This window comes from Spinacia oleracea, chromosome 5, assembly GCF_020520425.1.
Source record: "Spinacia oleracea cultivar Varoflay chromosome 5, BTI_SOV_V1, whole genome shotgun sequence".
Taxonomy (NCBI): Eukaryota; Viridiplantae; Streptophyta; class Magnoliopsida; order Caryophyllales; family Amaranthaceae; genus Spinacia; species Spinacia oleracea.
In genome coordinates, this window is record NC_079491.1 from 110,415,845 (window position 1) to 110,432,783 (window position 16,939).

The 16,939-nt window shown below is 32.9% G+C and overlaps 1 long non-coding RNA gene across 1 annotated transcript; it reads right to left on the minus strand.

Annotated features, from left to right (window-relative positions):
• Positions 1 to 10,417: 10,417 nt before the first annotated feature.
• On the minus strand, positions 10,418 to 11,658 carry LOC130462085 (uncharacterized). Its single transcript, XR_008922217.1, has 3 exons — positions 11,168 to 11,658; positions 10,752 to 10,952; positions 10,418 to 10,556 (listed from the first exon to the last, which is right to left on the minus strand). It is a non-coding gene; the product is annotated as an uncharacterized lncRNA (long non-coding RNA).
• Positions 11,659 to 16,939: the final 5,281 nt, after the last annotated feature.

A 16,939-nucleotide genomic window follows, 5' to 3' on the forward strand; every position in this document is an offset into this window, starting at 1 on the left:
CTGAAATATACAAGGAATAAGAAAAACGAATTGAAGTCTATAACAAAAAATTTCAACAACACAATAATAATATATTAAAAGTAAGACCAAATATAAGTGCTACTTACATTTATAATTCGGCCAAGTTTAATTTTATCAACTCCATCATAAAATTGCATATTCATTATCAAATACACACCAGATGCATTTTCTTCTTTTTTCTGGAACGGTAAATCAAGAATCCTCAAGTTGTAGGTCAACACTTTGTCAGCTTTTGGATGCTTGATACTCTTCAACAACTTCTTCATTTGAGCAACCTGGACAATTTTAACAATTTTGTTTACTTTTGTATAGTTTTCATTTACTTTTGTATAGTTTCCATTTACTTTTGTATAGTTTTCATTTACTTTCAGCCTTTAACTACATAATTCATTCACAAGTTCTTAAAACCAGAAACGAATCCACAAATCAAAATGTCAACTCTGAAATAGTTGACCAGAAATAACAAAAGAAAAAGCAACAGAGGCAGCAGCTCAAAATAAAAATATCAGATCGTTTTAAATTCACTTATACAGTACTACTTCAGTTGATAATCTCAGAACCTATCAGGTTGAAACAGGGTATAGTTGGTGCTTTGTCAAGGTATTAGGGCCATATTGTCTATGATGTTCAGGAAAAGCAGAGAGCCTAAAATAACAACAGATTTTCAGCCTTAAGATTCTCATTCTCATCTAACAACAGATTTTCAGGCTTAAGATTATTGTCTGAGACCCCACAACTACGACAATAATCAATTGCACTAATAAGTTATTGGAAATAAAAAAAAAAAAGAGGTTGTACAGACTTATATCATTTAGAATATTTACTTTTAGGTTAGTTTAATTAATCTACTTTTACTAATTAATTATTTACTTTTCAGGCCAACTAATTTACTTTTTAAAAAAAATTGATAAAGCCAAATATTGTTAACTTTTACCTATTTCTTTCACTGAAATCACGTAATAATATCTTATTTATTTTCCTTTTAAAGAGAGTATATATTCAATTCACTTTCTACAATTTTCATTTAAATTACTTCAAGTCTATAATCTAACATTTCCCTAACTGAGTAACAATCGGCAACAACACCAACTCAAACATAACACCCTAAGACAGACTGCAAGTTTAGAATCAGGATAGCAGCCTCACGAGTTTACTTCTGAGCATAATTCATTAACTAGTACCAAGTTTCGTTCCAGTTTTTAAAACTACTTCATTCTTACTCAATCAATCAGTTTTTAGAGGCAACCAAACTGTTTGAAGAACTAAGAGCTTGGAAAAGGATCATAAAAGAAAATGAAACAATTTTGATAGTCGATAAATAACTAAGAAAAGTAAATGAAACTAATTTAGTGGAGTTCACTCTACGTTAAATCCTTACCATGGCTTTTATGAATTCTGAAATTTCAGCCCATTCTTCATTTGTTTCATACAGGATGCTATCCAAATGATCAATTGTCTCATTCTTGAAGTTTATCACAGCACAAAAGAAGTGATCCTTAAGCAATAAAGGAACAAAAACCTGTGCGCAAGTGAAAAATGCAAATTAAAGTAATTTCGAAAAATAGTAAACAAACTAAAAACATTTACACTATCAATAAAACATTAAAGAATATAGATTTCTTACACAATCACATTTTTTAATGTCATTGAACTCCAGCTCTGCTTCGACCCAATCCTCCCACATCTTCAACAACGGTGCCACAGTTTTCTTTCCTTTCAAATATATGCAATCCTCAAGTGCTTCCTGCAATGTATAAATTTGAATATAAAATATCTTTAGATTTACATTTCAGACGAAAAACTAAAGTCTACATATTTTATATTATAAGAGTGTTTATGTAATTTACCATATGATCCAGAGTAAAATAGAATCTCTTTGCATCATTTGCGTCCTTCTCAATAGTAGCATCATGGTAATTCATATAAAATGCCCAAGCTGTGACGAGGTTAGATGTTGGATTTTTCAAATTCAACAAAGAATGTAAATCTCCTCTTGTTACTTCAATGGACTCTCCAAACCATGCAAATGTTTCACTGTAAATTAAAATTTTGCTTCTGTAAGTTTTAACAAAACAAAAGTAGGCAAAATAACACTTAAAGTAAATGTAACTACTTGAAAAGTAAACCAAATATTTTTTAAAAATAAATGACTCATCACAAGGGACTGTAAAGTCAAAATTCTTCCATATGCTTGGTATTGACTTGGGTAAGGGCAACTTGTTAGTCTTGCTGACCTAGTTATTAAGGCCTAACTAAAATCAAGTGGTTAGAAAGTCCAATTCAACTACGATAGCCTTGTGCAAGTATATTTGGGCAAATCTGCATTATTTCAGTCAGCCTAGTTTAACAGTATAAACAATCGATTTTAACTTAATGTAAATCAAAAATTTCAGTAGCATAATTATTGTTTTGTGTTTACACATTGATCATAATGAGGTTGACAACCGGGATTCCGATCCCCGGTAGGTCTGTGGTAAATGGAATGTTTTCTGAAGAAACATTAAAACATTTCCTTTACTTTAAACACAACAGCATTTACTTTAAAATCAAATCAGTCTACAAAAAGCTATTTTAAGTTTTTAACACCTCATAATTCAATCACACTTATTCTAACATGCACAACCCTTAGAAACTAACCACAACAATTCACAGAAGATGAACCACATTTACACCCAACCACGCGTCCATTCATACACCAGGCTACGCATAGCGCAAACAAGCATCAAATATTACCATTTACGAAAATACGAAAGACTATAGCACACTAGCATTATATTCTTGACTGCAACTTTGTCATGCCATCACCTTTTGATATGTCCAACAAAGCTCACAAAAAATTTACCATGAAAACTGAAATAATTAAAAACCTAAAAATGTACTTGAACTAAACTAGAGTCATTACCAAGAAACACAAGAAAACATTAGCAGCAGTTTGTTATCTATTTACTTTCATAGATATTTTGTTTACTTTAATTGAGATTTTGTTTACTTTTTATATTAGTGTTACATATACAGCCAACATGATAAGAATAAGAAGAATATAAGAGAAGAACAACAAGAAGATATGAAGGCAAGAGGAAAAGAAAGAAGTAGATGAAAAAATTAAATTTTACCTCATATTCTTTTCGTCTTCGATTGCCATATAATCTAACATTTGTTGAAATTGTGTTGACCATTCATCAACAATCCATTTGCTAGCCGCATTCATGAATGTTGATAGGAAGGGAAAGGATTGCCTCTGATCACCTTTTTCTGGATCTTCCCTTGTTCTTTTGTTTCCCCCTTCACTTTTCATTTTTCCAGTGATTTTGAATTCTTCTACCTTGGCTATCAACTCATTTCATATGAGATTGTAATCAGATGTTGCAAGATTGGCGCATATTAGAGCTCGATAGAGCTTCCTGGTATTTGTCAGTCCTAGATCGCAGCTGTAATTCTCTCCTTTGAAAGATAACAAGTGCATCATCAAAAAGATACCACAATCCATTGTGGTTCTTTTTTCCGCTTTCCAATCAAAGTCTACCTCTTCATAAGTGTACTCCTTAACATCTTTTGCTTTTGGGTGTTTCATGTTTTGAAACACAACTGCCATTTCTTCTGTCTACAAAAACCAAAAGTAAACAGTTTATACTTAAAAGTAAATAAATAATTTAATTTTGTAAACATCATTTAATAAAAGAGAATATAAAAAAATAAAATAAAAAACATTACCACCATTGACACCACCAGAATATAAAAAAAACATTACCATTATTTAATAAAAGAGAATATAAAAAAAACAAACAGGATGACAACATATCACCAGAACCAATTAACTAAATACTCTATATCCTAATTTAGATTTCTGGCATTACAGAAGTTGAGTGCGCAAAAAATACCCATTATTGATTTCTTTCTTTTTTTGTTATCTACCCAGATAGAAAATCAATGCAAATTGTCCTAATGAAAATCAATGCAAAATCAACAAAAAATCAAGTGTAGAAAAAAGAACAAAATCACACCTTTATAACAAAATAGCACACAAAGTTCAACACATAGTGGCATTAAATAAACTGTTCAACACATAGTGGCATTAAATAAACTGTTTATACTTGAAAGTAAACTAGTTTTAAGCCCGTGCGATGCACGGAACTCCTAATTATTTTATAGTTTGAATAATATACAATATAAAATTAAACGTTTGAATTGCTTAATGCGACAAAAAATGTATTGTTGTCAAAAAAAATAAAAGACAAAAAATGTATGACAAAAAATTGGTGTATTTGATTGTGGGAGAAGAAAATTGGGTACATACAAATTAACATCTGGAATCCATACAAATTGGTGTATCTGATAAGTGTAGATATTTTAAGCAATGTAGATATACTGATTGGAACTTCTTATACACAAAGATGCTTTAAAGAATCAATCAAACCATCTCACAGGTCCGTGTTCAAAGAATGCATCCCATCGAGGATTATTCACAACATTAATGTCATTGCATTTTTACAACTATGCAACACCATCTTTCTCCAAGTTGGATCTTTAAAAAGCGTTCTTGCAGAATGATATATTCTTTGTCCTTTGTTCAACTGCAAAAGAGTAATCATCAATAACACGTCTATCCTCGAATACAGCTAGCTCTTCACCTGCAAGGCGGCGTGCTGCACCATGAACAGCCGGGGCCATCTCACAGCTGTATACTCTTCTGCTGTTGCTACTACTACTACCAAAAACAAACACGATTTCTCATAATAAGCCTCTGGATAGCAGCTCTTCAAAATAACGGTTGCCAACATCTGCCGTTGCATCATCATGTGTTTTATCATTCTGCAGAAATTAATCGATCAGATCATGGCAAGACCTTTTACCGCTTGCGGTTGGAGTTGATAAACCAGTTGTTAATATGCTTGAGTTGACAAATTCCAACATCTGATTTACCATATTGAGATACAATCAGAACGAAACAATCTTATGCTTTGACTGATAAGAAAAAAAGCTCAAAAAAATCAATCATTATGATTTAACTCCCTTAAATTCATCAATTTACATAGTACTGTATATGGCAGACTAAATATAAACAGAACAATTTATAGTTCAAAGGTGAGAACCTTGATGAGAACAACATGCATAACAGGCAGAGAAGATTTTCACATAAATTGTCACTTTCTTAATCAGAACTTCCAACACTCTAGATCTCTCTTACTCTATCATATACACAATACAACAATCAAATTGATATCTCTAATTCAAGATTGAAATTTAAAATAAGAAAAATATAGCGATTAAAGAACATAAATATTCTTATTTGAGGCCAAATGTAGAAGTCTGAAAATTACAGAAAACAAAAGGCAGAGTTTTTTTTTTTGGGTAAGGTTTAAAAGAAGTATGGAAATACTATGATAGATTGATAGTTGATGGGATTAGAAGAAAAAATAAATGGAACAAATAGTGACCCATGTAGCCATCCCAATTGCAAACTCTGTTAATAAAACTATCCATTTAAAATGCTACAGAACACCAATCAAAATTAAATTAACTAACATCCATTGTACAAAGGAGATAATAATAACCCAACTTTTTATTGCGGTTTATTCATAACCAAAGTCACTATAAAATACACTAAGAAGATAATCAAGGTAAAATAAATATGGTTAAATATTCCTTATACCAATCCGTAAACAGGGCTTCTTTCCTCGAATAATATTGTCATATTATCATACTACAATTCAAAGACAATGCATCAGATTAATAAAGAAAAGTAGAACCAGAAAGGTGAGAATCACAAACCCCAAAATGCATAATCTGATTAAATCCAACACAGATTGAACAACATCATCTAGAAAAAGTTTACAGCATGATTACATACAAAAGGGAACTCACCCTTAGGAAAGATTCGAAATCAATCGCATGTGTCAAGTCCGGATATGAATCCTCCAATGCAGCTTTCAATTCATTCTCCGTATACATTCCGTTGATACCCTTAAGTTTTGCATATATAAACCGGTGGAAACTGGCAAATCCGGCACCGTAACATGACCTGATTGCGATTTTAATGCATAGAACTGTGAACATGGGCACAACAACAATGTCACAAGCAATCAAACATACAATCTAGATTAATTAACCTCATACAACAACAACAACAACAACAACAACAACAACAACAACAACAACAACAACAAAATATCAGATTAACAACAATCATGAAGTCATAGAATCCAAAACCTTAGACTTGAGGCTGTAAAGCTCCACTTGGGTAAATTGACTTTTCAACCGGGGAACAGAAACCATTACACCTTAAAACCCAGACATCTTTGAAATGTGGTTTTTACTTTCTACCCTTTTCCGAGTCCTATCATCAAAACTACAACCAACCCAACAACCATCATCATCAAAATTACAACAAATCAAATGCAATAAATCAAAATTAAAAGCAAAGAATAATCAAAGTTAAAATTACCGAAGCCCATTTCAAAAATATTAATGACAAAACTATGTGCAATTTTCAATCCTATAATCAATACTACAAACAACCTGTCAACGTCATTCGTAAATCCCCTAATAACCATTAAGTTTCTCATCACTTGTAAATAAAGAGATTATTTATGTAGGCCATCTAGAACTTATTAATACAGATCAGGAATTCTAATCTACCTCCATATGACCAGTTAATGTATTAACGTATACCAAAATAAGGCGTCCTACCACTACTTCATATAAAAAACTGAATCAATGATATGTTGCAGACTGCATAAAAAAATCACAATGAATCGAACGAATAAAGTCGTCCCATAATCAGGGAATAAGAAATCCATTTATAAAGAAATGACAATTGTTATATCTAGACTCTTCATCTCTAGCACCTAAATTCACCAACAGACACTCCCAAAAAAGGTAAGAAATTTACGCAATTCAATTCCCACATTAGAAATTGCATATTTTAAAATTAAAACCAAAGATTTGGATTATACGTACATCAAAGTTTCAGTAGAAAGTTACTTACTTTGCATCCTTCTTATGTCTTCACTTGAAAATGACAAACAAAAAATGAGTGTACACAATCATACTTCGTAGCAAAATTCAAAATATTCACTGAAAATACAAACAACCCCATTTCATAATTTGTACTCTTCACAGTAAAATTCAATAATATTAACCAAAGAAATAAACAACCCAATTTCATAATTTGTACTCTGCGCGTCTACAGCAATTAAAAATGAATTGAAGACATGCAAATTAGAATTTCATTTTATAAAACTACAAATTTAACTTACATTACAAAAAACAAACCCATAAAGGTTTTTTTTTTCTCCTTTGACGTAAAACTCACAAAGTTAATGAGAAAAAAATATAACAAAAGTTACCCTTAAAAAGAAGAAAAAAGGAAGCTTCAATTTAACAATGGCACACCCAATAAAATGCTTAAAATATGATTTTTATTTTTGAAAAGAACATTTTTGGCCACAGTTATCATCATTGATTCCATCAGTCTTATAGACCAATGGTATCCTTCAACGACGATTCAAAACACCAAAATCAAAAGATTAAAAAGTTCCCCACAATAAGAATTTTATAGCGTAATTAGTGTCTGAATTAGAATTTGAAAATTAATTGCAGATTGAATAAATACAAATTCAGATAGTAACATACCTTAATTCGGTGTAATTGATCGAGAAATTTCGCAAATTAGTTTACAAATTATTGCAAAAGAACTGTGAATTCGACTTAAATACTTGGCAAATACAAAATTTACCCGTTCGAATGTTAAGAATCGGGGAAAAGACTGAAGGAGAGGGGAAGAGAAATAAGAATTAGCATGAAATCATTGTTGGGGATGGAAAATGTAAAAAGAAACTGAAAATTGGTAAAGGTGAGGCGTCGTTTGGGATTGAGAGTGAAGAAAGAGAAGTTTAAGAAATGATCGAAAAATTTCACGTCGGCCACGTTGCGATGAATTCGTGAAGCTGAATTTGGTTGGATTTGTTCACGAATCGAAACCATGGCCAAGATGAAGAGAATCGACGAAATCGAAGCTGATGAGTTTTTTTTTTGAAATTAAACTCGTAAGTTAGATATTACTAGTATATGCCCGTGCATTAACGTATAAAATATTAGAAGGTTAAATAATTATGTTTTAACCAATTGTTTGTTGGTTTTGTGGTGATTGGGGCTGAACTTGGTAGGGAGGACTCGTGTTCGATCCCTGCAACAATAATTGGGAGGGGACTGGAACCTATCCACCCAGAACTCGCCCCGAATCCGCATTATCCCTAATGGTGAATCGGGTGCTAACACCAAAAAAAAATAATTATGTTTAAAAAAATTAAACATAAAATCAATTTGGATTATCTCAATGTAAAATAATAATAAAATATACGGATTATTGTATTAAGATAATGAACGAAAATTGCATTATTGATGAATTTAATTAGGAGCACACCAAAATATACAATTTCATACAAAATTCACAAATTAAGAAAGTAGTGGATACTTCAAACAATTGATGTTTATCTCTAAAGGTTTATACGAAATGACTATGGATTATCCATGAGACCATGACTGCAAGTATGCATGTCCTCTTTTCCCTATTTGATTAGCTAGCATAATGAGGATTTCATCATTATTTAGGGAGTACTTTTAACTAAAACATACTATGTATGCATCAATAACTCATGCAGTAGTCTTTAACAATTCCCTAGAAAAACCATCAGTGTTAATGCGCGGGATATTAATAATAGTAGAAATTTCTAGTATTCTCTTTCAATGGTCAATAATAGTAGGCCACTTATTTATTTTAGATCTTTCCATATTTAAGATATAAACACGTACTACTTTTAGGAACCAAAATTGAATACAGGTTAGAACTACAGAGTATTTCATTATGCAATCGTTTGATAGTACTGTTTAAAAAAATATGTACGATGTACATTTTAATTATTTGGCTGACCTGAAAATCACATATGACTTTATTCTCTAAAACTATTTTTACAACCATATTTGTCAAAATAAACATTAACATCATCCAACACTTTCGTAGTTTGTCCCTTACGACCAATCTACCAGGAAAACAAATACTACGGAGTATAGATACTTCATAGTTTTATCCCCTACCGGCCACCGATCTATCATGAATGAGCAGTAGAATGTACAATTGGTTTGAAGTGACACCAACTAACTTTTAATTGAGTGTGACATGGTTTCCCGCAACAATACCACCCGTTGAGATATTCTTGTTCTTAACGTTCATCATTTCCGGCTAATTCAAACACTTTCGTTAAGAATTTTAGATCAAATAGAAACAACAAATATAATTCAAGTCATGAAACTAATATCAAATCGAAATATTATTAAAAAAAACATATTCCAAGTTTTTTGAATTGGGAACAAAGGGGTTGTATAAAGGTTTTTAAACTGATAAATCAAATACCTCAAATAAACTTATGTACTATACAAAAAAATCCACACAAAATCATGTCATAAGGTTTAAACTGATAAAATATACGGAATACTACATAAGTATTTTTTATTTTTTTATTTTTTTATTTTTGATGAATGAATGCAATGAATTGGAAAAAATAATTGCAGTTATTTACGTAGTAGATGATACTATAATCAAATTCTTAATTTCTGCAAGCCTAATCACAATGAATGCCAAAAGATCAAGTGTTTTATGAAAATAAAATACCTACACCGTACCTAGCGAGATTGTAAGTTACTATATACCAAATACCACGTACTTAACATCAACCCAGTAAATACCTCGATAATATTATGATCATCGTACCACCAATACCATCATGCATAGTCCCTAATATTTGCCAATGGCCCAATGCACCACCATTATTCCTCCCACCCCCTTTCTTCATGAGCAGACAATAATGCTCAAAGCTTCAATACCACAAATAATAGTAAGACAAATTTATACCAAAAGGTCTTGTGCGCACAAGGTGTACAATAAATTTATTGTGCACCAAGATGATTTTAACCCCTTTTTTTTGTAACTTTAACCTAGTTTTGATTGACTTTTATATTAGTAAAAAAAAATTGATAGATAAATATTTTAAAGGGTTAAATGATTAATTTTCTACATTATTAGTTATTTTGAAGAAATAAGTTATACTAAAATGAAAAAATTTATCACTCAAAAATAAATAACTTTTACCTATATATGCTTAACTTTTAATCATTTTGAGTTAACTTTTACTCCGGTGTACCATATTTAGTGTACAACCATTGTAAATAAGAATTTGTGAATTCATACTACGTACGACCTCTCCACCATTACTGATAATAAACAAATTTTATTCCCCCCAAAAAAAATACTAAGTACACAATTTTGCATCATTTAAATGTATAAGAAAGATTTATTAACTAAAAGTAAATAAATTAGAGTAGAGTACTACTCCATAAGATACCTCTATGTACGTCACAAACATGGCCTTAGTTGCCTCTCCATAACACCTTAAAGAAAATTGTCTGAAAATCCTCAACAATATAAATCATCTAGTTATAATTCGATTTGAATTATTTTGGAGTAATACATAGACGAATACCTGCAAAATAAATGAACATTTGTAAATTACAGGATTAATAAGTAAACAAATATGCGTAAAGTAAACAAAATTAATTGCAGCAAAAGAAGGTACATTACAAATGTTGAGTTGCAACCCACCCTTTTCCATACAAAATTAAGGAAATAACAAAAATTGTCCAATAAAAACCTAAAACGAAATTTAAGTTATACATACCTCTAGGATCAAAGAGAAACAAAGCACAAACAACGAATCTCCAGAACTTCTCCTCGAACTTGGAGGCGTCTCTGTGTGGTTTGTGGTGATGGTTCAGAAATTCAGAGGTGGCCGGGTGAAGCTGTGAAGATTGTTATTGGAAGTGGAGCTGTGGCTGGTCGGAAGTGGTGGTGAGATGGTGACTATGGCTAGCCGCCGGCCCTAAGGAAGATCCGAAGATGAAACGATGAAGCAACTCAATTGTTGGTTTGGAAATCACATCCTTCTATTTTTAAAGAATCCAAGTGATCATCATAATCTATTGGAAAACTAAAGCAAACCAACATACAATATACATCCACATGAAAGAATCCAAATATTCAATGAAATTATGTAAACTTGTGAAGTTATTTAGAAAAAAAAAACAGAAGGAAAACCTGCAAATAATCGGGATCGCCATTGATAAGATTCTTGCTCTGGAAAGCTTTCCAATCCTTCACACATCCTCTGAAAACGTTGATTCCACATCAAAATCGGAAACAATAATTAAAACTAAACAAAATTACAACAACAAAAAAACATAATTAAGCAATTAAGAGAAATAGATAGAGTGTTCATGATTAATTAATTTGTGAAACATATCGCGGGAACGTTTAGGGATTCAATTTGAGACTCGAATTCTTCAGCGGAAGTAACTTCTTCGAATTCCTTAATTTGCAGTGATTCCTCCATTTAGTTTTTCTTGTGTCTTCATATCAATTGTAAATTAATACATACCCACGGCGTTATATTGAAGGAAGTGAATACAATTTGTTTTGTTTATTCTCAATTATTTGATCATGAATTTAAATTGAGGGAGAGAAGAAGACGTTGTTGCAGAAAAATATATGGTTAGTAGGAGGAGCAGTTTTCATGGAAGTAGGGAGCAGTTTCCTTTGATGACTAGGTTACTGTATAGTACGTGGGTTTTTGTTTTGCGTTTTGTGTTTTTTTTTTTAAAAACTAGTCTTATATGCACGCGATGCATGCGAAAATAAAAAAGGAAATTTGATCCCCTTAAGCAAACATAATGTAAAATGTTACCGGTAAGTTTATCAGAAACCAATTCAAGAAACTTATAGAAAATGTTACAAAAGAAGTACATCAAAGTTGGTCCTTTTTTTAAGGGTAAAACTCAACAGCTATATTAATTTATTTAGAGGTTTTGTCAACCTCCACAAAGGAAAGAGATTCAATAGGAAGAGCTTCAATATTGATACGACCATTGTAAGTAAAACTTTTTCCATCTTTACCACTTGAATTCGCCACTGGATGATTAATGCCAAAGTTGTTTCCTTTGCTAGCAATGCCATCATTGTCGCCCCTTCGGCTTCAACTAATAACCAATTCAAATAAAAATAATAATTTCAATTTTTTACTCCATAAACATAAGATTTACCAACAATCAAATAACTACCTTGATTATACAATCGAATACTTAAAGAGGTACAATAATCAATTTATTGTCTTTAGATTTACATAAACTCATAAAGTGAATAATTTATCCCATAAACCAGTCAACTAATCATCGTTAACCTGATCATAGTACACAAATCATGAGCAATCATTCCATTTCGATTGCATTAACTATAACAATCAATCAATTTACTACCTTTCGACTAAACCATCAAATACGTGAGAGTTACAACAATCAATTTATTATCTTTAAATTTAAACTCATAAAGTAAATAACTCATAATTTCTCACCTCCTCGCACACGACGAAAATGGAGTACTAAAGTTGAACGGAGTATCGCACAGACGCACACATGCTCAACCTATTCACCTCTCCCCCGGCGATGCTTCACCAGTTACCAAATATTTAACATCGTCTTTGAGTTCTAAGCAATGATCTCTTCCGTAATCTTCTTCTTCTCCATATCTATCTCTAACTGTACTACCTCCATTAATGAGTTCTTCCCACCACCATCTTCTTCCTAAAAAGAGGAAATTAAAGAAAATAGTGTTGAAAATGAGTATTGTAACATGTGTGCCAAGTAATTAAACCTCTCTAATTTGTAATGAAAGTCCCCTGATGTCCTGAATTGCGTAAGCATGTTTGATACAATTCCCATCTATATTCATTCTATAACTATAATCAAAGAAACCTTAAAAAAATGACAAATCTAATTATATTATTCTCATAATAAATTATAATTTTCCATTGAATGCAGGGGATGCGACTTCCAAACATCTCCTATGATGCATTTCCATCATAACTTGACAGTATCTAAAAGAATCTTTTTACAGAATAACAGAAAGATTAACCGATCGCAATTGCACATCTTCATCACCCACTAAAGAAGCCTCAAGTAGACATCTTACCCATCACTGTTTTTAAATTTGTTTAATGATGACATCAAAGCTGGAAATCGTCGAAACAATAAGCTTTATATAATTCAATTGAACAAATTTCTTTCAACTCGGTCCAGCAACTAAAACACCCAAACATTAAGCAACATAATTACCTTCTTTGACCCCCTTTTGGAAGGCGTGGAATACAGCTCCCTCATCGTCATCATCGTCGGCGATTTCCTCCACTTTGGTATCAACAACCTTCTTAGCACCCCGTTACTGCGGTGTAGCGTTTCCCTTCGGTTTTCTACCTCTTTTTTTCTTTCCACCTTGACTACCGCCATCTTCCGCCTCAACGTCATCGTCGGGAATTTCCTCCACTTTAGTGTTGTGCGACTTAAGAGGAAACAATGTCGTCTATTCAAATCTCCGGCAAACAACTTTTGGATCATCGTAGATCAACAGATTTTGCTGGCGATGATTGATCAGGTGGGTTTTCCATTGAATTGAAGAGGTAGGGTTTCTGGAAATTTAGGGTTTTTCAATCCAATTTGGGGTTTTTTTTGAGTGGGAGTACACTGGAGTTTCACATAATCATATATCTATAAAAAAAATCACAGATAATATCTAACAAAATTTGAATTGAAATGAAGAAGCTAGGTTAATGGAAGCTTCCAGAATTTACAGGAGGGGAGAGAGAAAAAGGAGAGGACAAAGAAGGGCGATCGAGTTAAAGAGAGAGATGAAGGAAATAATGCCCTTGGTCCAAGTATGCATTCTATGTTAAGTCTAATAAATGCGGTTCAGTATTAATTAACAAGTTAATAATTCAGTGAGATCAAGTGAGCTGAATGCCTAGCTAGAGGCCGCTTCAGTTCAAGTGGAATTAATGATATTAATCCACAGCTTACTCTTGACTGAACCCGTAGGGTCACACAAATAGTACGTAAACGGATCAAGTATTTAATGGCATTAAATACTCCATCTATGAATATTCGGAACCGACGGATCTTGGTTTCAGTGGGAGCTAAGATCGTCACAGGCAAGAAATGAATACTCCGGAAACGATGATATTGCCGGAAACGGAAATATGGATCGTATCGGAAATATGAATATTATCCAAGTCGTAGATGTTGCCGGAAACGGAAACATGGTACGTATCGGAAAATATTATTGGAAATGGAAATATTACCAGAATCGGAAATATTGCCGGAAACGGAAATATTGTCAGAATCGGAAATATTACCGGAATCGGAAAATAATTCCGAAAACGGAAATATTAAATATTTGTTCGAAACGGAAATTAATTCCGGAATCGGAAATATTAAATATTGTTCGTATCGGAAATAGATTCCGGAAATGGAAATTTAATCGGAAGCGTATCGTACGAATTAGCATCGGACGAGGCCTGCCGGACGAAGGCCCAGCACGAAGCCAGGCCGTCGCCCAGCAAGCACGCACGCCACAGCCCAGCGCGCACAAGGCCACGCATGCGTGGGCCGCGCTGCGTGGGCTGCTGCTCGCATGCGTGGGCAGCCCTTGTGGCTGCCGTGTGTGTGTGAGTTTGAGCTCATGCGAGATTCCTGAATCTGCAAGAGTCAGTGTATGATTAAATGTCTATTCCTATTGGATAAATTGATTAAGTAGAATTCATGTAGAATTCTAATTCCAATTAATTCGCATCCTACTAGGATTACGATTCCTTTTCCATAACTCTATAAATAAAGGCCTAGGGGTCATAATTTATACACAAGTTTCAAAGTATTCAAAAGTGAGTTTTTTGAGAGAAAATTCAAACACCCATCTTGCCCCAAAAGTGCCGAATTTTCTGAGTACCTTAAGGGCGATTCTAGTTGGTCAATCTTAAGGCGGATCCGGACGTGCTGTGGACTTTCTACGGAGGGACGACACTTGGAGTCCTAAAAGACTTGTTCTTGTTCGGTTCGGGCGCAGCTAGGGAAGGCACGCAACAAAGAGTATGCATCTAATTATGCTATATGATTATGTGTAAATAATATGTTTCCTGGGTTAATGGTTGTTTCCGCATGATTTATGTAAATGTCATATGTATCATAACCTAACAAGAGATCAGTGTGCGGCTGTGCGCTCTACGGAGGATGGGTTTAAATTAGGGGTGGGTATTATCGTCTATTTCAAGGGGGACACGAAAAGCGTGATTACCAAATTAACCTCAGATGTTCCTTTATATAATAGAGATTAAAATCCATTTGAATTTTAGATATTAGGGTATTTTGAGTGAATTTGGCGGGAGTCTATGAGATTGCTGGATTAGAGATTTGGAGGTCTCACAATAGCTAGTGACTTTTCTATTATTATATAGGATAAACTTGGAGATAATCGTTGATTGAATTGATGCAATTTGGGTTTACAGATTTTTCAGATCCAAATATTGGGAGGAGAGAGTGGAAGGTTGGAGAAGAAAGTGATTGTAAAACTTCTGGTTTTTCCTTTGTTTTGTCGTAAACGTTTTTCTTTTTTAAAAAATAAAAAAATATAATAAAATATTGAAATTTTAGGAGGAGGCCACGTGGCTCTCCAACCTCCCTGCTATTAAATATTAGAATAGATAAGTAATTTTAATTTGTAAATATCTTTTAATAAAAAGAGAATATCAAAAAAAAAACATTACCACCATTGACACCATTTCACGATAATAAACAGAGGTAGCACTTTTGTATTTCCTGTTATCCAAGTATGGTATTTTCGAGCTTATACAATTGATCACAACAGCACTATAATGTTTCTTCAGCAGAATAGGGACAAATACCTACAAAAGAGATATTACAAAAAAAATCATATACTATGTAGGCTGGATAATACAAAAAAGAAACAATATGATCAATTATATACATACCAAATCAGTTTCCTTGAATGCAATTTCATCATTATACAACAATAGCCAATCAAACCAAGCTTTCCTCAATTCCTCCAAATTCTTTTGGATGTTTCCATTTTCGATATCCAATGCTAATTCAATATTTCTCTGCAAAAATTAGTAATTAAATAAGTTCTTTTTTATGCATTATAATATTTGTTTAAAAGATATAGAGAATAGGTGATTACACTGTGGTCTATGCCGAAAAAGAAGCATGATGGTTTTTCTTTGTGCTTGACGCGATTTAAAATCAAACACCAACATCCAATAACAGATGAATTGATCATTGTAGATGGGACAGATGGACTCAAAGACAGCATGTCCTCTCTTGTAAGCAAGTGGTCATCATCGTAAAACACAAGAGGTTCACTGCACAAAAAGTTAAGTTAATATCTTTAAATGTAAACAAAATATATTCAAAAGTAAACAAAATGAAGGAACTTACTCATGCATTTGTCGATTTTGCATGAAACAGTAATCAGCCACTTCTTGTTGTAATTGCTTCATTTGCTTCATCTTGCTTTTGTTGCTCTTCATGCACTCTGATCTGAATTCAACTTCAACCCCAGCTTCACCACAGTCCAATGAACATGTTGTATACAGAAAAAGATCATTCGAACAGTCACCTTCATTATCATCTTGCACATCATCTTTATCAGACTTTTTTCAATCTCTCTCCTATTGTTTGGTTCCTCATTTGGTTCCTTATTTCTTTCCTCATTTGTTTCCTCATTTGTTTCCTCATTTGGCTCATTTGTTTCCTCATTTGGCTAATTTGTTTCCTCATTTGGCTCATTTGTTTCCTCGTAGTTGTTCATATTAGTCATCTCAGTCTCATTGTCATTTGTATCATCATTATAATCCTCATATCTTTCAAACTCCTCCCAAGAATCCATAAACACCTTAGATGCATCGTCAAGACACACGTGCATCCTCACCACCTCATCAAATGCTTCTCGGACTTTTGGATTAGATAAGAT